Source organism: Eschrichtius robustus, chromosome 15 (genome assembly GCF_028021215.1).
Source record: "Eschrichtius robustus isolate mEscRob2 chromosome 15, mEscRob2.pri, whole genome shotgun sequence".
NCBI classification, from domain to species: Eukaryota; Metazoa; Chordata; class Mammalia; order Artiodactyla; family Eschrichtiidae; genus Eschrichtius; species Eschrichtius robustus.
Genome location: NC_090838.1, coordinates 22844431 through 22871310, shown reverse-complemented (window position 1 = coordinate 22871310; position 26880 = coordinate 22844431). Strand labels below are relative to the sequence as shown.

Genomic DNA, 26880 nt, shown 5'->3' with positions numbered 1-26880 from the left:
GCAGGCGGCGCCCCTGAGGCTCCCGGGGTTTGCTGCGCTGGGGAAGCGCCCATTACGCAGAGCGCGCGTAGGCAGCGCTGACCTTCCCGCTTCCCAGCTGCCCGGGTCCGGGGCGCTCAGCAGACGTGGTTGTGTTCTTCCCGCCTTGCTTTTCTTTTCTTGGTTTTAGTCCCTGGTTTTGCAAGCAATTCCTCGTTCCCGGTAAGAGGGAAATGCGGACTGCGTTACCCATGTTTGAAACTGGGTTTACACGTTTGGAAAGCAAGAAGGCGTTACTCTGCTGGAACAGTTTGATGTTGCATGTAAGGGGTTTTATACCCTACGGTTCCACAAGGTTGGTTGCCCAAGTGTCCCTGGATGAAATAAGTTAAAGTGGGCCCTGGGAGGGTCAGCAATAATATTTTACGTGGGTACCGTTGTCTGCCTTCTATAGAGTGCTTTCATATATCTTACATCTTCCGTTCTGTGGATACTGCTTTTCCACAGTGCATTTTGAACAACAACAAGAAAAATACATTCATTATATATTGCTTAATCATCCTACCTTGTAATTGTTTTTGCATTTATCTCCTGCACTCGACCGTGAGCTCCTACACGGTAAACCCAATTTATCTTTGTGCCTGCAGCTCCCACCGAATCTGGTATGTAGAAGAGAGGGACAAAGAAACGCGGAGGCTCAGGAAGGTTGGTTGCCCACCTCTTCTTTCCACCACAGAATTCTGCCTCTAGAAAAGCAGGGGGAAGAGTAGCCACGCAAAGGATCTAGGTAAGCCAGAGTTTTTGGCCTGTTCTCAGAAGTGGTCAGACCAAACAAAAGTCTTCACTCATTCCTCAGGTGTTTGTCCAGAAACTCACAAACAAGATGCTGTCTCAAGCTCAAGGTAGTGCTTCTCCCACTCACATACCACTAATGATAGCTAACATTTTTGAGATCCCTGTATGTGCTCTGGCACTGTTTTAAATGTTATAGTACATATGTTATTTTATTTAATCCTTACACCAGCCCTGTGAGGTAGGTACTATTATTTTTTGTTTTAAATAAATATTTATTTATTTATTTATTTTTGGCTGTGTTGGGTCTTCGTTTCTGTGCGAGGGCTCTCTGCAGTTGCCGCGAGCGGGGGCCACTCTTCATCGCGGTGCGCGGGCCTCTCACTGTCGCGGCCTCTCCCGTTGCGGAGCACAGGCTCCAGACGCGCAGGCTCAGTAGTTGTGGCTCACGGGCCTAGCCGCTCCGCGGCATGTGGGATCTTCCCGGACCGGGACACGAACCCGTCTCCCCTGCATTGGCAGGCGGATTCTTAACCACTGCGCCACCAGGGAAGCCCTAGATACTATTATTATCTCTACTTTGTAGGTGAAATTTATTGAAGCACAGAATGGTTAAATACCTAGCCCCAAGTAAATGGCAGATCTGGGATTCAAACCCAGGCATCTAGTGCCAGAGTCTGCACTCAACAATTGTGATATACTCCCTCTCAGTGCATGTGAACTGAGATGCTTAAATATGCATGTGTTACAACATAAATGTCGAGAACAGAAATCATAGCTTTTTTGGGGAAAAAGCATTATCCAGTTAAGTGCTTTATGATGGTTCAGTTGACTTACAGAGATAGGATTTCCTGATCCCTTTTTTTCTAGCTTTCTCTCCATTTCAAGATTTAGCTTGTGGATTGGTGGTGAACACAGAACAGGTGACAAGCTATAATGGTGATCCTGTCTGGAGTAGTTTTCATAGACTCTTATTGCCACCAGTTCATCTTAGGGCCTTTAGAGGTGAAGAAACGGATCCTCATCAAATTCTTTTGTTAATGACCATTTATTTATACCCTGCTTTATTCCAGAAGAAGGGATTTAAAGTAACTTATGTAAATACATGCAGTAGGATAAATTAAAAATATGTACAGAGAAAAAGAGCACAAAAGAAAACCAAGAGTGGGAAAGATAAGATAAAAGCAGCAGTATTGTATGTAAAATGCATGGTGTAAGGTCCTGTGGTTTGCTAGGGATAAGTCACAAATATGATTCTAAGCTTTCTACCAACCAAGGAAAATTGCAACCAATCAATAGCAAGTGGAGTAAGTGTTCTGGCTGAGCTGGAACTGGGACGTGAATAGACCAGCTTGTGGAGTTGGATGCCACTTTCCCAAATCTCTTCCATGAGCCTCTAAAAGAGTAACAGAATGTTTAGAACACTTAAATAGGTGTCTTCTTATCCTCCCATTTTCATGGGGCCCGTGAACCCCGTGAGAAAAAACTTTGAACCTTGTCCTCAATTAGGGTTTATATATATGCAGATATATTTAAGGGACAAGGGACACCCAAAGGAAACTGGATTGCATGGAGAGAAAGTGAGCATCTTAGAGAAAATCACCCCAAGTGGAGGAGGGCAGAGAGAGGCCGGTCTCAGCAGAGTTCTGGGAGTCAGAAGAGCTCAGAGGGTGGTTCTGAGTACTGTCTGGTACTGCCTGCAGATGGACATGCCCCTTCACCCCCACCCCACCAGGTTTTCTAGTGCCTTAGAATCCTGGGTAAGAAGGGACTATTATAAAAATGAAAGAGCTCTATAACTAGGGGCCCAACCAACTTTCCTGTGGGATCCCCCTCCAAAAATATTATATAAGAATTCAGAATCAGACGTCTTCAGATTTTGAAGTTTAGTGTATATACTATGTATTACTTAACACCCCAGCAGCTTCTGGGGCAGCTCACTATAAACTGAAGCATTAATTTTTTTTTTAAAGAAAATCATATGAATATCCATGTCATGTAAGGTAAATAAAGACTGCATTTTGCCTCATTATCAGTTCAAGTCAGAGTTGCCATTAAAGCAGCCTTTTTTCCCCCCCCCCAGAATAAAATGTATTTATTGAAGGAAATTGGAAAACAAAGAAGAAATATAAAAATCACCTATAATTTCACCAGCCATAGATAACCACTTTTCTGTTTTATTTCTGAATACATATTTATATATTTTATATCATATATAATATAATTATATTATAAATATATTTATTTATATAGACATATATATGGTGTAGTTCCCCTATCTGAAAGTAGAGCATTCTTACGAAACTTTTCATAAGGCGAAATGTCATAAAGCAAAGAAGCAATTACCCTAGGACACATCTTGCTAACAGGTGCACAAAATAAATCGAGATAAAGCACAGATGCTCACAGACACAGTTCAAAGTTATGGCAGCCTGATGCTGAGATGCTGAGTATAGTTCCTAGAGAAGGAACTTGGCGGTGCTTGATGTGTGCATTTCCTCTGTAATAGCTTGCTGCAGAACTAACGCTAAACACTATTTTTACTTTTCGCCTTTTTTTGTAAAAATGAAAATCCTCTTTGGATTTCTTTTGGTTAGCGGAAAAATATACTCACGTAGGTCTTTCATAAAAGCAAAGTTGCATACAGCGAACTTTCTAAAAGCAGGGAATAGATAGATAGATGTATACCCATTTTGTAAAATTGGGATCATTCTTCACTTCCATTTCATCCTACTTTGTTATGTGATTTTTCATGTCACATTTATGTGAATCTCAGTTTTCAAAGTTTATTTGGACCTTAAAATGTGGATAAGAGGTTGAGGGCAGAGGAAGAGGTAAGAGGTGGAGATCCAGAGGGCAGAGGAGACAGTGCTGCAGGCAGCAGCAGCGATAGAGGCAGTCAGAGCCACGATGAGGTTCAATGGTAGGCGGGTACCAAAGAGAGAGAAGCCTCACTTGGCAGATACTGACTCTCAGGAAGTTCTTGGCCTGAGTGTGAGCAGTGGTCCATGGGCAGAATGGGGGTTGTCAGTTAGGGAAGTCAGCAGCTTGGAAGCAGAGACACGAGAAGGCTGCCAGTGGTGTAGGAGACATTGGGTGGAACACCACCAATGTGTGGTGGGCAGCAGCTCTGTAGAGCACCTGAGCCTGGAGACCAGCAGACTTTAGAGCAGGGGACTGGCAGGGAGTGGTTCTGATTGCATGTAGGAAACTGCCTCCCTCTCCTTCTGGACATGTGGCAAGACTTAGGAAAAGGATCAGGCTAAGGTCCTGCTCCTGATGAGACCAGGATTGTTAATCCAACAGACTAAAGGGCAAACTATTAGCTAGACTCCCAACCCAGTGTGGCTTTAGATAGTGGTGTGTGGGAGCCAGCTTACACTGGATCATGAGAGCCAGTTGTTAAACTTTCAGGGAATTTTGCAAGCCAGTTGTTAAACAGAGTCGTTATTTAAAAAGTAAATTATATAGACTTACAAATACATATAACAAAAACAGAGGTAATTATTGCTCAAGACTCATCACAGTCTATTTATGTTGCTACATTTTACTATTATGTATAGTCTAAAGGTTGTTAACATGTATCTGTTTGGTGGAAATGCTATATAATGAAATGCTGCTATGCATCTCTTTCCAACTGTACCTTCAGTGATATTATATTGGCCATAGTGAGAGGAGTATTTATACCAAGGAAATTAGCACATGTTACAAATCTATCAGCTTTTTCCACCAGGAAGCTGGTTGTTAAACATTTACCAGCATACCACTGGGCTTAGGGAGGCATAACATGCATGTTAATATCCTTGGGTAATTCCAGAAATGTCTGTGGAGGGAAACTGGACTTCCTGATTGTAAAGGACTTGGGGAATCATGATTTAGGGTCTTAATAAAATCATGATTTTATTTGTACTTACTGACAGGAAATACCTGGGCCAGACTAGTGCTCAGAGGAACCCAACTATCACTGTGCTGAGACCAGAAAGATGTCCCTATGGAGTGTCCTCAAAGAAGGCACTTTGGAACACAGTGAACAGCAGCCTCATGATTCCTTTTAGCACAGACTTTCATAGGGATGTTTTATATGCCTCTTGATATTGGCCAATAGCCAATATGGTGTGAAAGTGAATAGGTTTAGGTAGCCAAGTGTGAAGGTTGTGATAGTGATATATAGCTCTTTGCTGCCTTGACTAATCCAGGATAGCTTATAAATGAATGAATCAACATTCATCAGGCTGTCCTTTCATGAATATGATTCCTCTTAATCAAGTCTTTAATAGTCTTAAATGGCAGTAAGTTCTAAATTTTACTAGATGTACCTTGAGGGCAGCCATTCCGTATATCAAATGTCATAGACTTTTGTAGTCAGCTTAATTCAAGGATACTGAGAAACCAGACAAGGACACATGCATCAGTAGGAGGCCACCCCTGTCAGTACAGAGCCAGACCTGGTATACACCTAGGCAGGGCCAAGAATTTTGCTTAGGATTTACTTTTGGTTTCATTTCAATACCCATATGAGAGAATAATCAAGCACCAGAGTGATCAGCTAAGCCATAAGGCATGTCCTCAGTCATTTTAGCCCCCCAAATTATAAAGCCAGGTATAACCAAATGCCTCTTCCCCTGCCCTTGGCCAAAACCCTCCCCCTTCCCCCACTTCTGACACCCCCAACTCTCTCTCTCTCTCTCTCTCTCTCTCTCAGTGGAACATTGTCTCTTAAGGAAACTCTCTAGTATATGCTTCAAGATAAAATGATCACAAAATAAATGCCTAGGTTAGTGTGGGGTTTCTGTCCAGACCGGCTGCACCATGTCGAAGGTTTCCTTTAAGATCACACTGACGTTGGACCCGCAGCTGCCGTACAAAGTACTCAGTGTTCCTGAAAGTACACCTTTTACAGCAGTCTTAAAGTTTGCAGCAGAAGAATTTAAAGTTCCTGCAGCAACAGGTGCAATTATTACCAATGATGGAATAGGAATAAATCTTGCACAGACTGCTGGAAATGGTTTTCTAAAGCACGGTTCAGAACTGGGAATAATTCCTAGAGATTGTGTCGGAAGTTGTTAGTATCTGCTGCTTGGAACATAAAATCCCCTTCCAGAATAAATATTGGTATTGTTATTGTTGTAAAATTGGAGCCAGGCATTTGAAATCCTATGAAGACACCAATAGTTGGTGAAGTAATGAAAGGTGACTCTCTGTCCCTTGTTGTTATTCACACTCTTCATGTGAAGAGGGGACACTTCTCTGTTGAGGGTGTTATCACCAGGGAAGATCACATTACTACCTCACAGCACACACAGGTAGTTCATTGGGGGTAAATGGATTATCCACCTGTGTCTTATAACTGGAGGAGGCTTCTGATCATTCTTTCTGAGAACATTTGGAAAATTAAAATTTACTGAATCTTCCTATTTGTCTTTGAGTTAAAAATGTAAAAAAGATTATCAATCCATATGTGGCAGTTTGCTTGATAGCATCTGACTTGCAGACACAAAAATAGTTGAATTCTTCATTATATATCGTTTATGATAAAGGATCACATCAATGAATAACTACCTTTTTATCATTTAGCTTGTTTTAAAGTTTCAAACTTCTTGAGTTCTTATAAATTTTAATTTAAAATTCAAAGAGCCAAAAATTGAATTTTTGATCTAGCCCCTTATGTGTAACATTGGTATCCCACGCCAAAGAGTTTGAGACTAAAGTAGAAGCATCAGTTGCTGAATTATGCATTCCTTTATTGATCTCTTTTTAAAAAACCTTTAAAACAGGAATCCTAATATCCTAGAATATTAGGATAATATTTCTAAATAACGTTCAGGGAGAAAGTATTGTTGTAAAGAAGATGTGATGTTCACAACAGAGCTCAAGGAAATGCTAACTGAAATGCTCACTAATTCTACTTACTGAAGACCCAACATTTAAGGAAGTGTTAAGATTAGTTACTAGAATGAATAAGAAGCTAGGAAAGGAAGATGGGGAAGCCCAGATGACCAGGCTTCTAGTAAGAAGGAAAGAAACAAAAATGAAGGGGAGCAGAAAGCTGTAACAGAGTGTCACAGAAAAGGCCAAACTGGATAGACAAAACTGCAGAGGCTATGTTGGGAAGAACTGAAAGGAAAATAAAATACTTGACATTGTTATAAGGAGCAGAAGGCAATCAGAGAAAGCAAAGCAGAGGCCTTGTCAACATACAGATTTCAAAATTCCCCGTAGAGAATCTAAAGAATGATATGCATAAGGGAAGATTTTGTTTGCCCTTAGAGAGGACATCAATATCTGTGCACATCTTGAAAGGTGAAATGAAGGCTCGTAGTGATTGAAAACCAGTGCTTGACTTGCGGTATTCTAGATGGTAAGCTCTCTGTAGGCAGGCCTGGTGTCTGTCTTGCTCTTTCTAGGCCTGGAAATGTAGGCTTTCAATGAATATGTGTAGAATTATTCATGAATAAAGTATTTCTAAGACCAATTTTTATCTAAGTGTGCATAGGTTCTAGGTTCATTGGGAAAAAAAATAATGCAACAGAATCAGTATCCGAAGGGTAATACTGGTTAAGTTTAATGAAATAACTAGATATTGTTCATATACTTGACAAATGAACAGCAGCATTCTGAATTGTAAAGGGGAAAAAAACTTGTGCTGAGGTAGTATGTTGCTAATGTTTGGGGAATTTTTTATTTTTATAAACAAAGTCTGATGCTTAAAGACTCCCGGTCTTTAACAACATTAAGCCTCAGTTAACCAGAAATTTATGAATACCCATTTTTTGTTTTATTTAGATATCCTCCATTCTGTTTCTAGCACAAAATTCTGCCTGATTTGTTACATTAATAAGTTTTATGATGTCTTGTACCATAATTTGTTTAATATTTTTTTCTTTGGTTGGAAAATTTTATTGCAGTAAGTTCTTAAAAAATATTTTCTTAAAAAACTAGACATTTTGTTATTAAATAAATGTGATCTGTAACTTCTTTGTGCAGAATGTTTTGAAGTGTTGTATTTAGTTTAAATGCTTTATTGGTACGTAATTAATATCTTGTGAAAATACATTTTCTTATACCATAAAAAAAATAAAATAAAATATATGCCTAGTAATTGAAGGAGTTAACTGTATAACTTAACTATAAGACAAAGTTGGATGGGCAGCTATCACAAAGGATGACTAATTTTTGAAGAGTTGATCTGTGGCTCTTCTTTTTTTTTTTTTTTTCTTGTAATTAGATTACAGGGCTGTCTATTTAGGTCACTCCCTAGTTTGTTACAATAAAACCATGTCATCTACCTACATGAGATTGTTTCTCTTTCAGTGCTCTCCTATCTTGCTCATTCAAAGATATTCAAGAAATAACTCAATGTGTTTGTTGGTGAAGAAAAGTACACCAAATGGGAAAGTTTGTTTCAAATAAAACAGTTTAAATGTTTTGTTTCTAATGACAGTGGCTCTCCTCATATAGTATATCCAAATTATGTTTGTCACGTTTTCAATTGGAGAAGGTTTGCTTCTGAATGGTTTCATAAGTCTCTGTTTCAGTTGGCTTTGGTAAATAAACAAAGGGTTATTAAGTTTTTTAATGTAGTTATAAAATGAGTGGCTCTCCCCTAAGACCACATTAAAATTAATGGCATGTATCTCCTAAAACTAAAACCAGATGTGTCTGTGAGCTGTGAAAAATATTTATTGGAGTGACATCAACCCTAATAGACCCTTTTATATAGGAAACACTGGTTAAATAGAATATTTTTCAGTTATTCAAATCTTGATTCAAAGCAAATCTAGTCTACTATAAATACATTCTTAATTGAAATACCCTAATGTTACTTGTTATCTGAGGACATCTTATAGTGAACAGACCTCCAAAGCAAAGTGAATAATGAATTGTTTCACTATTTATGAAATATTTAGTATGTTTGATTCTGTACTGAAGAAAACATGATCTTCCCAACTTTCAAGTGGTTTAATGGCTATTTGGGAAAATGACCACAAAATGATTTGGATAGTGGGAAAAGCATTGGCTTGAAGGTGGGAGACCAAAGTAGCTGAATACCCTTAAACAAATCTCTCTGTCTTTCTGAACCTTGGCTTAATTACCTACAAAATTAGTTGCATTAATGATCTCCAAAGTTTCTTCCAGCTCTAACAAGTCTTTGATCCTAGGACACACAAATGAAACCCAGAATGTAACATAATATTGTACAGGCTGTCCCCAACTTAGGAACTGGATCAACCCCAAAAGGTCAATTGTTTGGAACACAGAATATATTTTCCCACAGAGACTGTGGTACAAGTGGTGGTTAAATCCTAGATCCGTCTGCAAAATCAATTTAATCCTTAATGTAACTGTAGAAGAGTATCCATGGTAATATGGACTCTAAACACCAATTACGTATAACAGAGTTTATGGGAAAAGCCATTGAGGATTCCAATTTGGCATGGCAGAAAACATCTATCAGTGTTTTCCACTACCTGAAGCAATAGGCATGAAGCAATTCTAGTTCTAATTTGCAGGCAGACCTGGGCCCCAAATGGTAGACAAAGCCTGGACGGGCGCCATGGAGAGTGAGGTAGGCTCTGACACCTCTGATCTCATAAGGGGGTCAGGGGTGGGGTGGCTGAGGACAGTTCATGGTGTCTGGAGTTTTGGTTGCCAGGAAGGAGTTGGCTCCAAACCAAAGGATAGGGAATGTAAGGGCAGGAGGAAAAAAAGGGAGTGAACATGTGTGTGCTGGAAACTTTTAAGAGAAAAGATGCAATTACTTTTGATCTCACTCCCTTTGTGGTTGAGGAAGTTGAGGTCTAGGAAGGGTACATTGCACTGACTTAATAGCAAAGCTAGGACTTGAATCTAGACCTAGTGATTCTTAGCCCAGATCCCTCCCCTCCCCTCTGATTTTGACTTGAAAGCCGTCATGCTGTTCAAGAACCTACTCTTTTCATCTGCCTCTCTTTCCTGCACAGGAATCCCTAGAACCCTTTACCCCCACCCCATCCTTATCCTATTTTTCATCCTCTGGTCTACCAGGGCAGTCTGGTCAACGATCAGCACAGCAGTTTTCTGTTTTGCTCATATGTGGTTTAACAGTGCCACCAGCTCAAAGAATGACTTTCTAGTTGCCAAAAAGAAGCCCCTCAGACTCCTCTCCAGGTTGGCACAAACCACCCAGAGAATGAGACTGAGTAATCCCAAACTCTAGTGACCTTGGATTACTTCTAGTAGTGATGTTTCTGTTAAGACAGAACCCAACCTGGCTGGGAGAGCCAGTGTCCCAATGTCCAGGTGACAGGCATTGCTCCTTTGTCAGAAATAAGGCTTCTGGCAGGAGGTTCCTAAGTGTACCATGTGCTGGGAATTTTTACTGACTATCACATTTAATCCCTCTAAAAATCCTGTGAGGTCAGTATCTTCCCTTTCATAGATGTGGGAATGAAGACTCAAAAGCCTTCGGCTTGCTGTGAGTCACCAGGTTGGTCTGATTTCTGAGCCCTGGCTGAAAAAGGCAGGCAGCGCGACTTAGAGATTGGGGCTGGTTCGGTGGACCAGCTCTGGGACACTGTTGTGAGAGGAAGTGGGAAGTGAGGAGAAGGATGGGCCCTGGCAGTGGCTGTAATCTGCTTTGATGGCAGGGATAGCTTGCTCAAAGCAGGATGGGAGTGGGCAGAAGCTGGGTGATTTCTCAGTAGGGCAGGTACTTCTGGAATGAGAGGGAAGGAGGGTTCATTCACACCTACAGCCAGGGGGAGGGTGGGGAATGCCTGCCCCACACACCTGAGAGAGCTCCTGGGCCAGGCCAACAGTCCCACTTATGCAACCCTGATTTGTCCATATTTTATGCCAGCCCTGCAGGAGTAGTGCTCAGGAGTATGGTTCAGATCCTGAGCTTTTTAGAATTCCTGAGGGAGAGGACAGTGAGGTCAGGTAAGGCCATAATACAAGTGGTGCAGCTGAGGGGGCTTGAGCTGGGTTGTGAAGCATTGTGGGGTTTACATCAGTGCCTTTCACATAAAGTGTCTGTGTGTGTGTTGTCAGAATCATCTAGGGAACTTTTGGAAAATACCAATGTTTGATTTCCCCTCCTCCCCTTAGGAAGTCCTATCTAATTCTCAGCACTGGGAGTAGAGGAGTAGGTATTTTGAAACAATGCCCTAGGGAATTCTGATAGGGACCCATGCATCCCTCCTCCATTTTTCACTGGCATAGATCTCAAAAGATAAAGCAAAACATAACAAAGAGACGCTCAGGTAGGAGATCCAGGGGAGGGCTCTTTGGGTGAAGGGATTGTTTCTGGTGAAGTTTGCAAAAGTATAAGGAGCCTGGAATGCCTGGGGCAGAGGGTGTACACAGGGAGTGGTAGGAAATAGGGTGGGGTGATTAAGATGAGCAGTCAAGGAGGAACTGGAATGCTGGGCAGGAGAGTTTAAACCTGATGCTGTTTGAAACAGGAAACTGTTCATGTATTCTCATTCAGTGATTATCTATTGAACACCTACTCTGTGCCAGGCACTGTGTTATGTGCTGGGGATACAGCAGAGAACAAAATAAAGTTTTTGCTCATCAAGTTTGTATTCTGGTAGAGGAACTGTAGGGTGGTCAGTCCATCCCAGTTTGCCTGGAACTTTCTGTTTTTTGGTGGGGGGGGGGGGGTTAACATTTTATTTATTTTTTAAAATTTATTTGTTTACTTATTTTTGGCTGTGTCAGGTCTTGGTTGCGGCACACAGGATCTTTCGTTGCAGCGCGCAGGTTTCTCTCTAGTTGTGACGTGTGGGCTCAGTAGCCCCGTGGCATGTGGGATCTTAGTTCCCTGACCAGGGATCGAACCCGCATCCCCTGCATTGGAAGGTGGATTCTTAACCACTGGACTGCCAGGGAAGTCCCAACTTTCTGCGGTTTTAACACTGAAAGTGCCTTGGCCCAGGAACCCCCTGGGCAAAGCAGAATAGTTGGTTTCCTAGGAGGTGGAATGTGCATGCGTGCCTGTGTAATACTAGGGGTCATAAAGAAACATAAAGCAGGGTAAGAAGTTGGGGATAAAGAAAAATGCTTTTTTAGAGGGGGTGGTCAGGGAGGATCTCTGAGAACATGATAAATAAGTAGCCATCTGAATAAAATGAGAGTGAGGGCCATGTAATATCTCAGAGTAGGTTGGTGAGGGGTGATTATTTCTAGCAGAGAGAAATACCGTGTAAAGGCCCTGAGGTGGAAACATGCTTGACATAGATGAAGAATAGCCTTGGCAGAGAGGTTGAGAGAAGGAGTCAGAAGCAGAGAAGGTCCCAAGAGAGTGAGCCATGCCGGGGACACTGGATTATATTTAGTGTGATGGGAGCCCATGGAGGGCTGAGAACAGAGGCATGACCTAATCCCTCAGAAGGTGGGGAAAACAAGAGTGGGAACAGGAAGACCATTTAGGAAGCAACTTCATTAGGAAGTCTTGAAGAGTTCCTTCTCAAAAGGTTTGATCAGAGAAAGAGCAGGATACAATGCCATTCAAGTAAATGAGCCTGGGCAGGATTGGGCTGACCCAGGCTGTCCTACGGTGATGACATTGGGAATGGAAATGTGGAAACATCTAGAACTGTCTTGGAGACGGGGTTAACAGAAGTTGGCGGTACAGGATTTACAGGGGGATGAAGGAGGGTGATGATTCCAAGCTAGTATTCCACACACTAGTTTTCCTAGTTTGAATTTCTCCCTCAATTGTCCTGATCCAAACGTCATGGCTCATGAAGTTTTCTACTAGAATGAGGAACATTCCATGGTAGGGTCGCAAGAGCAGGAACTTGGGGTCATACAATCCAGGGCACACACCGTGGCTCCATCACAGACAAGCCATGTCCCTCAGACAGCTCACCTAAACTCTGGGGCTCTCAGTATCCCTGCCAGTAGAATAGGAATCATACTGCCTGGCAGAGCTGGGAGCACTAAATGAGGTAACACTCATAGAGGACCTAGTTCAGAACATGCTGAGCCGTCAGTCTGGGTTCATTCTCTCCCTCTGTTTGCACCCTGGGAGTTCAGTGTGTGTGCCTACACATTTTCAGAAGTTATCAGTACTCTATATGTCATTTTGTAATCTTTGGCCCGCTTTCCCTCTCCCCCAGCCTGCTTATTCCATACACACATTTCTCTGTGTTGGTGGAGTACACACTCTGGTCATTTGGTTCTTCTTCTTCCTCTTCACTGGTTCTGCCTATGTTCAGATGTTCCTTTCCTTTCATTGGGACAGTTTTAGAAACCTCCCAACCGGTCCTCCCATCCTCCAGCCTATACTCTTATATCCTTCAGGCCACATCATCTTCAGTGTAAAATCTAAACACCTGAGCAGGTCTTGCATAGTCCACGTTGCCTCTGCCTACTTTTCTGTAAACTCTGCTCCCTGATTTACCCCCATCTTTGGCCCCACCCTCCATCCTTCACCCCTGACAAGTCTACTGTTTTATTCCTTGTGCTCCCATGGTAGTTTGTACCTACTGATACTTTTCTCCCATTATTTGTGTATAAAAAGAGCAAGGTATTTGGTGCAGGGGTTCAGAGCTCAGTCTCTGGAGCCACCCAACCTCCATCCTAATCCCAGCCCTGTTACTTATCAGTTGGGCCTAATGATTAGGGATTAATTAAATAAACGATGATACTTCCCCAAACTGGAATGCCATGACCTTGAGCAAGCTATTTCATCGTTGTGCTTCAGGGACAATAATAATATCCACCTCACAGGGTTGTCATGAGTATTAAGAGTTAACACATCTGGGCTTCCCTGGTGGCACAGTGGTTAAGAACCTGCCTGCTAACGCAGGGGACACAGGTTTGAGCCCTGGTCCGGGAAGATCCCACATGCCGCGGAGCAACTAAGCCCATGGGCCACAACTACTGAAGCCCGCACTCTTAGAGCCCGTGCTCCGCAACAAGAGAAGCCACCGCAATGAGAAGCCCTTGCACGGCAACCAAGAGTAGCCCCCGCTCACCACAACTAGAGAAAGCCCGCGCGCAACAGTGAAGACCCAATGCAGCCAAAAATAAAAATAAATAAAATAAATAAATTTATTAAAAAAAAAGAGTTAATACATCTGAAGCACTTAAATAGTACCTCCTACATAGGAAGCCCTCCAGAAACATTGCCTATAATTATTACATCTATCTCCCTAAGTTTGAGTTCCTTGATGGAAGAGACTAGAGATCTAGTCTTTCAAATGTTTGTTGAACAAAGACATAAGTAAATCTCCTTTTAAAGACATTATTCCCCCTTTTACTTAATTTTTTCTCTTTTAATTTATTTATTTATTTTTGGCTGCGTTGGGTCTTCGTTGCTGCGTGCGGGCTTTCTCTAGTTGTGGCAAGTGGGGGCTACTCTTCCTTGTGGTGCGTGGGCTTCTCATTGCGGTGGCTTCTCTCGTTGCAAAGCACGGGCTCTAGGCGTGCGGGCTTTGGTAGTTGCAGCATGCGGGCTCAGTAGTGTGGCGCCCAGGCTTAGTTGCTCTGTGGCATGTGGGATCTTCCCGGACCGGGGCTCGAACCCGGGTCCCCTGCATTGGCAGGCAGATTCTTAACCACTGCGCCACCGAGGAAGCCCTTAATTCGCATTTTTAACAAGCCTCTCCATTTTTCCAGATAGTGATTTACTACATTTATAATCAGATGTGCAAACTTCTGGTTCATTTTCCTTAATTACTTATGGAATACAGTTGGATATTGACCATACATTTTTGGATCTATATATTTATATCAATTTTTATCAATATATTTTGGATGGGAAGATCCTATTTATGTATATTGAGCACATGTATTTTCTTCATTCTGTGTTTTCCTTTAAGTATATATTTTGTGTTCTGATGTGTTTTGTTTATTTGAACTCATCTATTTTGTCTCTACCAAAAGCATCCATTGAGTAAAATAGTAGACTGTTGGAGCTTGGAAGAACTTTAATGTCATGGTCCTTATTCTTCTTATAGATGAGGAATCTGAGGGTCCCACAAATAACTCGAATCCTATAAACCAATAAGAAGAAAGGCAACCCAATTTTTAAAATGGGCAAAAGATTTGAAGAAGCATTTCATAGAAAAGATTGTCCAAATGTCCAGTAAGTGTCTGAAAAAGTACTTAACATCATTAGTCACCAGGGAAATGCAAGTGAAAACCACAATGAGATACCAACTCATCCTCTTTATTTATTTAATTTATTTATTTATTTACTTTTGGCTGCCTTGGGTCTTTGTTGCTGTGCGCGGGCTTTCTCTAGTTGCGGCGAGCGGGGGCTACTCTTCATTGCTGGGAGCAGGCTTTTTATTGCGGTGGCTTCTCTTGTTGTGCAGCATGGGCTCTAGGCCTGCAGGCTTTAGTAGTTGTGGCACGCGGGCTCAGTAGTTGTGGCTTGCGGGCTCCAGAGTGCAGGCTCGGTAGTTGTGGCACACGCACAGGCTTAGTTGTTCTGCGGCATGTGGGATCTTCCTGGACCAGGGCTCGAACCCGTGTCCCCTACATTGGCAGGCAGATTCTTAACCACTGCTCCACCAGGGAAGTCCCCAACTCATACGCTTTAGGATAGTTAAAATTTAAAAGATTTGAAATTATCAAGTGAAGGTATGTTTTGGAACTCTCACACATTGCTCTTGGGAATGTAAATTTGGTAGAATTGGTTTGGAAAACTGGCACATTTATAAAAGCCAGATCTAAGGCTACCCTATGACTTAGCAATTCCACTCCTAGGTATATACCCAACAGAAATGGGTGCATGTGATCACTAAAAGACACGAACAAAATGTTCATGACAGTTTTATTTTTAATAACCAAAATTTGGAAACAAACTAAATATCCTTCAACAGGAGAAGTGATAAATAAATTGTAGTGTATTCACATGGTGGAATTTTGTACAGCAAAAACAGATGAAACAACAATCTACTGCTACATGTGACAACATGCATGAATCTCACAGACATAACGAGTGAAAAAAGGAAAACGTAAAAAGTATATACTAGGGAACTCCCTGGTAGTCCAGTGGTTAGGGCTCCGAGTTTCCACTGAGGAGGCATGGGTTCGATCCCTGGTCAGGGAACTAGGATCCTGCATGTGGTGCTGCCAAAGTATATACCATATGATTCCATTTATATTAAAATCAAAAACAGATAAAACGAATCAAAAGTGGTAAAAGTAAGGATAGGATATACCTCTGGGGCATAAGGATATTGACTGGAAAGGACAAGTGAGAACTTTCTGGGGTGTTGGAATATCCATTATGATGATCTAGGTTTGGGTTAAACAAGTATATACTTACACAGTGTATCAAAATGTGTATTTAAGATTAGTATGCTTTACTATATAGATAGATAGATAGAGATATAGCACCTCAATGAAGAGTATTACCCTAAAATTAAAGAAAATTTTAATTTTCTTTTTTGTGCTATGTGTTTTAAATGTTCTCACCTTTTCCTCAGCTATATTTTCCAGAAAGTCTAAAATGAAGTCATGATAAATCGTAACGAGAGAAAAATAGAAGTTATTATTTTTAAAAGCTAGAATGGTATCTCAGCTTCCTATCCAGATTTAGTGCCCTGAGCCCTGGACCTAGCTAAAAATAGTTCAGAGCTTTGCCAGCTGGTGACCTGGGAACTGGGCTATGTTTAGCAGAAACCAGCACGTGAGTGAAATGGGGGAGAGCCAAGTGGAGCGCTGTGGGTCTGGTAGGCATGGCTCACTCTCAGCAAGCTGTTTGAGCCATGCCTGCCATCAGTAACTCAGGCTGTTTCCTCCACTGCAGATCAGTGGGTAGTGTAGAGTCACAGTTTACTGGTGAGTGGAAATGAGAGGGGAGGGACAAGAATCCATATTGATTAGAAGGGGAGAGGTCCAGCACTGGGAGACTGGACATAAAGGAAGTCAGAGTAGTTAAGCCCTGGCTAAACCCAGGGTATACCTTCCTTTTTTCTTCACCAGGTTAGACTCAATTTTTGCTTTTGCAAGATGTATTCATTTCCCAACAACTCTATTTTATCTTTTTTTTTTTAAAAGGAATTCCTTTAATTAATTAATTAATTTATTTATTTATTTATTTTTGGCTGTGTTGCGTCTTCGTTTCTGTGCAAGGGCTCTCTCCAGTTGCGGCGAGCGGGGGCCACTCTTCATCGCGGTGCGCGGGCCTCTCACTATCGTGGCCTCTCTTGTTGTGGAGCACAAGCTCCAGACGCGCAGGCTCAGTAGTTGTGGCTCACGGGCCTGGTTGCTCCGCAGCACGTGGGATCTTCCCAGACCAGGGCTCGAACCCGTGTCCCCTGCATTGGCAGGCAGATTCTCCACCACTGCGCCAGCAGGGAAGCCCTATTTTATCTTTTTTAATTGAAGTATGGTTGATTTATAATATTGTGTTAGTTTCAGGTGTACAGTAAAGTGATTCAGTTATATACATATATTTTTCAGATTATTTCCCATTATAGGTTATTATAAGATATTGAATATTGTTCCCTGTGTTATACAGTAAATCCTCGTTGCTTATCTATTTTATGTATAGTAGTTTGTTAATTACATACTCTGAGTTTATCCACCCCCCACCTTTGGTAACCATAAGTTTGTTTTCTACGTCTTTGAGTCTGTTTCTGTTTTGTATATAAATTCATTTGTATTGTTTTTTAGATTTTACATAAAAGTGATATCATATAATATTTCTGTTTTGTATATAGGTTCATTTGTATTATTTTTTAGATTCCACATAAAAGTGATATCATGTAATATTTGTTTATCTCTGTCTGACTTACTTCAAATAGTATGATATTCTCTAGGTCCATCCGTGTTGCTGCAAATGGCAATATTTCATTATTTTTATGTGGCTGAGTAATATTCCATTGTATATATTGGGTTGGCCAAAAAGTTCTTTTGGCTTTTTCCGTAACATCTTACTTACTGTAGCTTTGTAGTATTGTCTGAAGCCTGGAGGGTTATGCCTCCAGCTTTGTTCTTTTTCCTCAGGATTGCTTTGGCAATTCTGGGTCTTTTGTGGTTCCATATAAATTTTAGGATTGTTTGTTCTAGTTCTGTGAAAAATATTATGGATACTTTGATAGGGATCGCATTAAATCTGTTGATTGTTTTGGGCAGTATGGCCATTTTAACAATATTAATTCTTCTAATCCATGAGCACGGGATATCTTTCCATTTCTTTGAATCATCTTCAGTTTCCTTTATCAATGTTTTATAGTTTTAATCATATGTCTTTCACCTCCTTGGTTAGGTTTATTCCTAGGTTTTTTGTTTGCTTGTTTGTTTTTTGCGGTGATTTTAAATGGTATTGTTTTTGAACTTTCTCTTTCTGATATTTCATTGTTAGTGTAAAGAAATGCAACACTTTTCTATATATTAATCTTGTATCCTGCTACCTTGCTGAATTCATTTATTAGTTCGAACAGTTTTTATGTGGAGCCTTTAGGGTTTTCTATTTAGAATGTCATGTCGTCTGCAAAGAATGACAATTTTACCTCTTCCCTTCCAATTTGGATATGTTTTATTTCTTTTTCTTGTCTGATTGATGTGGCTAGGACTTCCAGTACTATTACAACTCAGTTTTAAATGTTATACTTAAGGAAACCAGTTGCAGAACTATTTAGATTGCAACGCTTAAACATTCCCTGAGTGGTTTTGCTGCTGAATTAGCCTAACTGGAAGAATTAGCTTCACTTAACCTCTTCCTCCTGTAATGTGCCCGTCTAAAATGTAGGAATGACTAGTGTAATTATCCGTGTCACAGAGATGTTTTGAGGCTTAATTAACAGTTATAACCCACTCTGAATACTCTGAAGTATTCAGAGAAGAAAGGGTTAATAGGAATGGTGCTGCTCTAAGTTCTACTTGCACACTGACAAGTTACCAAACATGGTTGGTATGTGGTACTCTAGTGCCAAACATACTAGCATGGTACCTCCAAGATTTCACCCGATTTAATTAGAATCACCATCACTCAACCAACACTAGTCGAGAGAACTCTATTTCTACATTGTGTTCTTCTTTTTTTTTTTTTCCCGGCCACATGGATGCGGGAATCTTAGTTCCCTGACCAGGGATCGAACCCATGCCCCCTGCAGTGGAAGCACAGAGTCTTAACCACTGGACCACCAAGGAAGTCCCCATTGTGTTCATTTTTTAAAGGAAGGTGTAAATATAAGGGTAATTCATAACAAGTGACAACTTTTAAAGAAATGACTTTAAAAAACTTGATATGTTGCTGTTGTCAGTAGACAGAACTTTTAGCCCCAAAGTAAGATGCAACCTGACTTTTAAGGCAGGGGCAAGGATGTGCCAAACTCTGAGATCAAAAGTAAGCTTTAATTCAAACACTGTGGATGCCATTAGAAACTTTCCTAAAAATAAATCCATCCTGTTGCATGATTTAGAAATGGCTTAGGATACCATCTTTTCCAGCCTTAAGAAGCAGAAACCCCGAAATGTCATCAATGAAAAACAATCTGGGAGATGCTACTAAGACTCTGTCAAGGGTATGGTCTCCCTTCCTACAGTAACCAATAAACTTGGCTTTGCTTAATTAAAAAAATCAAATCTGTGAGCAAACAAGAATGCGGTGGGCCAAATAATGACAATGAAGATGATGACAATAATGGTGGTAATAATAATGACAGGAAACAGGTATTGAGGGCTTACTAGGTGCCAGACACTTTTCTAAGGGCTTTACATGTCTTGACTCAGTTGATCCCTGTAGTAGCCCAGGAAGATAAGACCTATTATTATCCCTGTTTTACAGACAAACAAACTAAGGCTTGGAGAAGTTAAGTGACTAACTTGCCTAAGGTTATATAGCTTAGCAGCGGCTTTCAAAACTTTGGTGTGGGGACTTCCCTGGTGGCGCAGTGGTTAAGAATCCACCTGCCGAGCATGTCCAAAGGAGGGCCTCTGGAGTGTGGAGTTCCGGAGTTTGGAGTATCATATGTTCCAGCAGAATATGCTTCCTTTAGAACTGCTGAACAGATTTTTACAAGAATAAGTACTGATGATGATATTGAAACAAATTCATCAACATTTATGAAGGAAATGAAAGAGCCATCATTTATTAGATGAGAAAATGAGTCACCATAATAATGATGAATGAAAATACTGCTCGTTATAAAGTCAAGGAAGCGACCCTGTGAAACTGGGCTATCATTCGGCAATGTTGTTGAGTTTTCCCTTCTAAATTCAGGTTATAGGTTATTACAAGATATTGAGGGACTACCCTGGTGGCACAGTGGTTAAGAATCTGCCTGCCAGTGCAGGGCACACAGGTTCCAGCCCTGGTCCGGGAAGATCCCACATGCTGCGGAGCAACTAAGCCCATGAGCCACAACTACTGAGCCTGCACTCTAGAGCTCGCGAGCCACAACTACTGAAGCCCGTGCGCCTAGAGCCCATGCTCCACAACAAGAGAAGCCACCGCAATGAGAAGCCCGCGCACCCCAACGAAGAGTAGCCCCCGCTCACCACAACTAGAGAAAGCCCACACACAGCAACAAAGACCCAACTCAGCCAAAAATAAATAAATAAATAAAATATAAAAAAATAATAAGTAAAGAATCCGCCTGCCAATGCGGGGGACATGGGTTCAAGCCCTGGTCCGGGAAGATCCCATGTGTCGCGGAGCAACTAAGCCCGTGCACCACAACTACTGAGCCTGCACTCTAGAGCCCGTGAGCTGCAACTACTGACCCTGTGTGCCACAACTACTGAAGCCCTCACGCCTAGAGCCTGTGCTCTGCAACTAGAGAAGCCACTGCAATTAGAAACCCTCTTGCCGCAACTGGAGAAAGCCCACACGCAGCAACGAAGACCCAACGCACTCAAAAAAGAATTTTTTAATAAAATAAATTTAAAAAAAAAACGGGGCTTCCCTGGTGGCGCAGTGATTGAGAATCTGCCTGCCAATGCAGGGGATGCGGGTTCGAGCCCTGGTCTGGGAAGATCCCACATGCCTGGAGCAACTAGGCCCGTGAGCCACAACTACTGAGCCTGCGCGTCTGGAGCCTGTGCTCCGCAACAAGAGAGGCCGCGATAGTGAGAGGCCCGCGCATCGCGATGAAGAGTGGCCCCCGCTTGCCGCAACTAGAGAAAGCCCTCACACAGAAACGAAGACCCAACACAGCCAAAAATAAATAATAAATAAATTTAAAACAAAAAAACAGTGCAAATAATTTGTTTTTTAAAATTAATTAATTAATTAATTAATTAAATAAAAAACCCGGGGCTTCCCTGGTGGCGCAGTGGTTGAGAATCTGCCTGCCAATGCAGGGGACACGGGTTCGAGCCCTGGTCTGGGAGAATCCCACATGCTGCGGAGCAACTAGGCCCGTGAGCCACAGCTACCGAGCCTGTGCGTCTGGAGCCTGTGCTCCGCAACAAGAGAGGCCGCGATAGTGAGAGGCCCGCACACCGTGATGAAGAGTGGCCCCCGCTTGCCGCAACTAGAGAAAGCCCTCGCACAGAAACGAAGACCCAACACAAGCCATAAATAAATGAACAAATAAATAAAAATTAAAAAAAAAAAATTTGTTTAACAACAAAAAAAAACAACAAAAAAAAAGAAAAACAAACTTTGGTGTGCTTACAGTTCCCCAGAAAAATAATTTAAATCAATATTCCCAGCCCAACACCATAGATCTTGATTCAGAAGTGTGGGACGGGGCCTGAAAAAATGCATTTTTAATAAATACCCGAGGAACATTTACTGTAGGTGACCTTCAGACCACCCTCTGGGAATCAGTGACCCAGTTCTAGAAAAAAGGAGAGACTAGGAGTAAAAATTTGCCAATGTTTCTCCAGCACTGGCCTTCCCTGTCCAGCTGAATAGTAGATCATTTGCCCACCCGGGACTGTATGTCCTTGCAATGAAAAGAAAGACTGCTTAATGAATACAGCCTTTCCAAACATCCAACTTGATTTGTTCAACTTCCATATTTAACATTTAACCGTCTGACTTTAATCTGATTTCTTAAATATGTTTTCCTACCAGCCAGAGTGTGTGCTGACCAAAAACATGAATTTCAGTCAGTAGTTGTAACTCTCATAGGTAATGAATAAATGGCATTGTACTTTATTAATTAGTCTACTATAACTCTGATTAATGTGAATCAATTCCACAGAGCCAGCTCTCTCCCGAACAAACTGAGAACAATGACTTTATGAACGTGCAAACTTCAGGGCCAATGTACATTTTGAGGCCTGATTTATCCTTTCCTTAGTATCACTGAGCTGGAAGACACATTTTGAGACCCAGAATCCTGACACCTCCATCCCTCCAAAGGGGTAAGTTTATCAAATTTAATAGAACAATTCATAAAAAGTTATTCACTTGGGCCTTAGTCTTCCTTCCTTGGCTTTTAAACACCTGTGACCTCCGAGATCTTGAGGGGCATGGTGATGAATTTTTAACAGCCTTGCCCTTTTGCTCTTCTCATACGTCATTTGATTGATTTGGAGCATAGTATCACCTGGTAAATCTGGAAAAGACTTACAGGTGAGTTTGGCCAGAGACAATGCTATGGAGACTGAACCAACCCATATTACACACCCACCTTTCCTTATTACATATTTTTGAAATAGAACAAAAACATGAGGCAGGGAAAAAAAACATGTTACAGTTTCCACAGTCCCTCTAAATGAGGAAATTATCGGGTATTTGCCCCTGCGCACATTCCACATCCCGTGCTGTGGATGGAAGACTTACTCTTATTCCTGCTCTCCTCCCTGCCAGCCACCCTCTAGCCTTCTTTCTCTTCCCTCGCTCACCAAGCCTACTCCTCCTTTTGGGCCTGTCCCGGGCCTTCTATACTGTAATGTTCTTTACCCTCATTTTCCTATAATTGGCTCCTACTTTTTGTTCAGGTCTTAGCTTAAACTGATGGCCTCCATCTATTACGTTATACATTTTTCTTTTCTGTAGCACTGACTAGCTACTGATATTTTTCTTGTTTGTTTGTTTGTTTATAGTCTGTCTCCCTCAACTAGAACATAAGCCCTGTTAGGTCAAGAATCATTTATTATGTCATATTTTCACGGTTATAGCTACAGTGCCCCAAACTGTGCCTCACACAGGAGAGATGTTTGGGGAGGAGAAAAAGGAAGACAGTGGGGAAAGACTGGTTCTGAGCTGAGACTGTTTCTGGTTGTCCAAGGCATCCAGCTAGCTATTTCTTTGCTTAAGAGTCAAATACTTTTATCCACCTCCTTTGGAAACAAATCAGAGATCTTAAAGATGTGTTGAGTTTATTGCGTAAGACTAACAGTGGTTAAAGACCAGATGAGTTACACTGAGAGTCTTTACAAGGTATTTGTCATCATTAGCTCAGTCTCATAAATTATTGCAATATGAGATCAGCAAAAACTGCTTACGTGCTTGAATTCAGGTAGTTAAGTTTTAAAGTATAATAAAAACAGTTATACTGAAAGTTTTCTTTCCAAAGAGCTCAAAAATGCCTTTGTTAGCAGTAAACGGGGTAATGGCTTCCAAAGAAAACTGGAAGTAGGAAATGAGGTTTCCTTCTGGGAGTTAAATGGGTAAGGTACACACACACACACACACACGCACACGCACACACACACACACACATATGGTAAGTGAACTGAAAGAGTAAACTGATAGATAACCAGTGTGTAACTGGAAACACCTATAAATTCAGCCAAGGTGACTTGGGGGTAATCTCAGGATGGCAAGCACCAGAATGTGACTGTTAATTTAACAAGTGTAAAGGTAATTGTTTAGAGAAAACCTGGATGAACAGCGGCGGTGGGCAGAGCTGCTGTTAGCCTATAGCATAGAAAACCCAAGCTAAGAAGCCAGAAGTTGATAGCAGCTTCCCAAATAGTGTTCATGGGAGAAGGGGCCTTGGCCCAAGGACTTGAGCTCTTAGGTCTCTGTGGCAAATGTATCCTTTGATAAATCATCTCCCTACTTCTCCTTACGCAGATTTGACGCTCTAAATACAGAATTTAAATCACTTTTTTCCCTGTCTACAGGGAGCAAATGCCTTGATCTGCTGATGTGGGGGCCCATTGGCTAGCTGGTTGCATTTATCATTAAAATGGAATAAATTAGTATTCTGGCTATATAGCAGTCTCTGCGAGCTTGGGTTAGTGTGAGTCTACCCCTGAGATAAAGTTCTAGAGCAGAGTGACTTGTTGGCCCCGTACTGCATGGCAGAGAGTGGACCAGACAGGCTAGCTCTGAGAAGAGAAGGGCTGATCTAAGCTCAGTTCCTTCTCCCAAGTTCAACAGTCATATAATTCACAAGACTTCCTGAGGGGATGTTGAGTGAGGGGAAGATGAGAGGCCAGGAGTGATTCTGCTGACGCATCCCCAAACAGAGGAGCCATGGGTACTTTAGTCCACGGGTTGACAGATTTTTTCTGTTAATGGCCAGGTAATAAATACATTAGGTTTTGCTAACCACAGAGGTAGGTAGGTCCAAGAGGGGAACAGGGACCAGAGGGGCCAGACAAGAGCTATTGCCTCCTAGGACACTTGGGAGAACAAGGGTTTTTAGAACTAAAGCAGAGGGGGAGGCAGGGCAAGGTGAGACTTTTAGAGAAAGCTAAGGAGAAAATGCCTTTAGCCAGGAATGAGATGAGCTCAGGTAACCGGTGGGAAGTACCAAATCCAAGGGCTCTCTGAGACATCTCATACAGGTCTCCAAGCCACATACTTACCCCCGGTGGGTCTGTAACTGCCTGGCTCTGCTGGGTCCTGTCAGCGCTCTGTCATTCATCTAGATAAAGGGATCTGCCTCTGGAGTTTGGATAATACACCTAAATTGCATCCCAGGGAATGAACGGGCATCATTTTGAAACTGGATTCTTTAGCTACAATTGAATGTCTGCTTCGTTGAGGGGGAAACAAGACTTACTGAAAGAACCCAGTTCAACCAACTTTGCTGTTTTGGAGGTAAGTATAGTAGGCAGTCTAAATATATTTTTGCCTATGATAGCTTTTTCATTACATATTTCATTCTTTGGGATTTAAATCACTTTAAATTTTTATTTATTTAAATTCAAAATATGCAGATGAACAGATTAGTGTATTGACTAGGTGAAGAACCAGGATCACAGAACAGCTGGGGAGCTGGTGACAGAAATGTACATGGAGCTTGGTCTCCAGGTTCTAATCTCCTATTAAGACTCCCTTACAGCAGTGATTCTCAAATGCTGCGATGGATAGGGATGGGCAGAGGGGCACTGTGTAGTTTGAAAAAGCTCTTATCCCTCCCACTTGAAATTCACTGATCTACAGTCCATCTCATTTTACCTTGGGTCTTCTTGAAACCTCTTCAAAAAAGCAAAACAAAACATGAGTTTTACAACTCAAGCTGGAAGATGGTTCTCCTTATTTAGAAGTGGCCAGCAGAAAAGCTATAAAGAACAGAATGATTCCTGCATCAGCAAACCCTATGAGCTTGGATGATACAAACCAAGAGCCTGTGCCTGGGATCAGCCTTGTACACTGGCAATAAATCACAAGATACAACCATTTTAAGGCCTCTCTTTTCCAAAACAAGAGAGGAGTATGTCTCAGACTTGTATCCGTTTCAAAAGGATCAAAGACAAGTAAATTCTTTTAGAATTTGAATCTGTGGAAAGTAACTTGAGTAAGATGACAAAACCATTCTCCACCAAATGAGGGTGAATTGAAGGGGTACTGCACTTTCAAAACACACCCATACCAACCCCCCAGCCCCCATGGATAAAATGTAACTGTGGGACTTTAGGTAGGTTAATAACATAAGGAAAACGTTTCGAGAAGCCTGGAAGAGACAGACTGATCCTGGCCTCAGCATTGGAGAAAGTCTATAGCTGCATCAGTGTAGCTGTTAAACACTTCATCTGAAATAATATGAAACCTAGAGTCATCAGCCAGATGTAGAAAACAAATTTATGGTTACCGGGCAGGGGGTGGGTAGTAAAGGGGCAGTGGAGGAGGGATAATTTGAGAGATTGGGATTGACATATACACACTACTATATATAAAATAGATAACTAATAAGGACCTACTGTATAGCACAGGGAACTCTACTCAATACTCTGACATGGGCTATACGGGAAAGAAAATCTAAAAAAGAGTGGATATATGTATATGTATAACTGATTCACTTTGCTGTATACCTGAAACTAACACAACATTGTAAGTCAACTATACTCCAACAGCAACAAAAAAAACTAGAATCATGTACATTTTACAGTTTGAATGTACCATAGAGAAGTTATCCAGATGAAGAAACTGAATCCCTCCTCTGGACTCAAAATCTGTGGGCTGGGCTGGAACAGGAACCTCATGCATGCCTCTAGCAGAGAGCATATATCACACGGTATTCCCATTGTCTGAATTCTCTAGACTGGGCTTCTTGACCCCAAAGACTGTATTCTTCATCTTTGAATTCCTAACATCAAGCACAGTGTCTGACAGTAAGTGTCCACTGATACTTGTTAAACCAATCAGAATAAACAAGAGTGTAAGTCCTAGGGCAACAGAGGGAAGAAAAAAAATTGAGAGGAAAAATCTTTCTCTGATCTCCCAGGGCATGGCAGGGCAAAATTACCCAAAAAACCAAAAGTGAGCTTGACCTCAGTGTGTCTTTTTTAAGGTGAACACCCCAAGTCACAGGTAAGCATTTGCTAGACTGCCCAGAGCTATCACTTCCATCATTGCTATTAACAGCATGGCTTGCTTATTTTGTCTTACTGGAGTATTAGAATGAGTTCACTGACAATTAAGTTCCCTGCTTTAATTATGGCAGAAATAAAAATTAGGCAGACAATTGCCTTTGATTCAAGTATCTCAGAAATGTTTTACTTTTGAAGTCTGAAGTATTAAGGGTAGAAAAAACAGCCTCTTGTTTGAAGTTAAAAGTACAGGTTATCTCCTCATGGAAAAAAGATTAAATGTAATTCTATGTACCTTATGATTATAATGGTTCATCAGATTTAGTAACTGTTGAGAAACAATCATATCTTTTCTGTATCTTAATTATTTGGTTCTTTTCTCTGAAAAGACTAAAAATACATGAACCCTTAATTTCAATGGCACAAAGTATTGTGCACTGCATATTTGTAAGCTAGCCACAGGACAAAGGGAAGCCATAAAGAATTAAACATTAC

At 41.5% G+C, this 26880-nt stretch overlaps 1 long non-coding RNA gene and 1 pseudogene across 2 annotated transcripts; both read left to right on the top strand.

Moving 5' to 3' along the window:
- Positions 1 to 75: 75 nt before the first annotated feature.
- LOC137777881 (uncharacterized) lies at positions 76 to 24652 on the top strand. Of its 2 annotated transcripts, none has more exons than XR_011076663.1 (4): positions 76 to 201; positions 627 to 766; positions 21876 to 22038; positions 24502 to 24652. It is a non-coding gene; the product is annotated as an uncharacterized lncRNA (long non-coding RNA). The 2 variants fall into 2 exon arrangements; XR_011076662.1 differs by having other exon boundaries at positions 101 to 334.
- On the top strand, positions 5552 to 5944 carry LOC137777799 (ubiquitin-fold modifier 1 pseudogene; annotated as a pseudogene).
- Positions 24653 to 26880: the final 2228 nt, after the last annotated feature.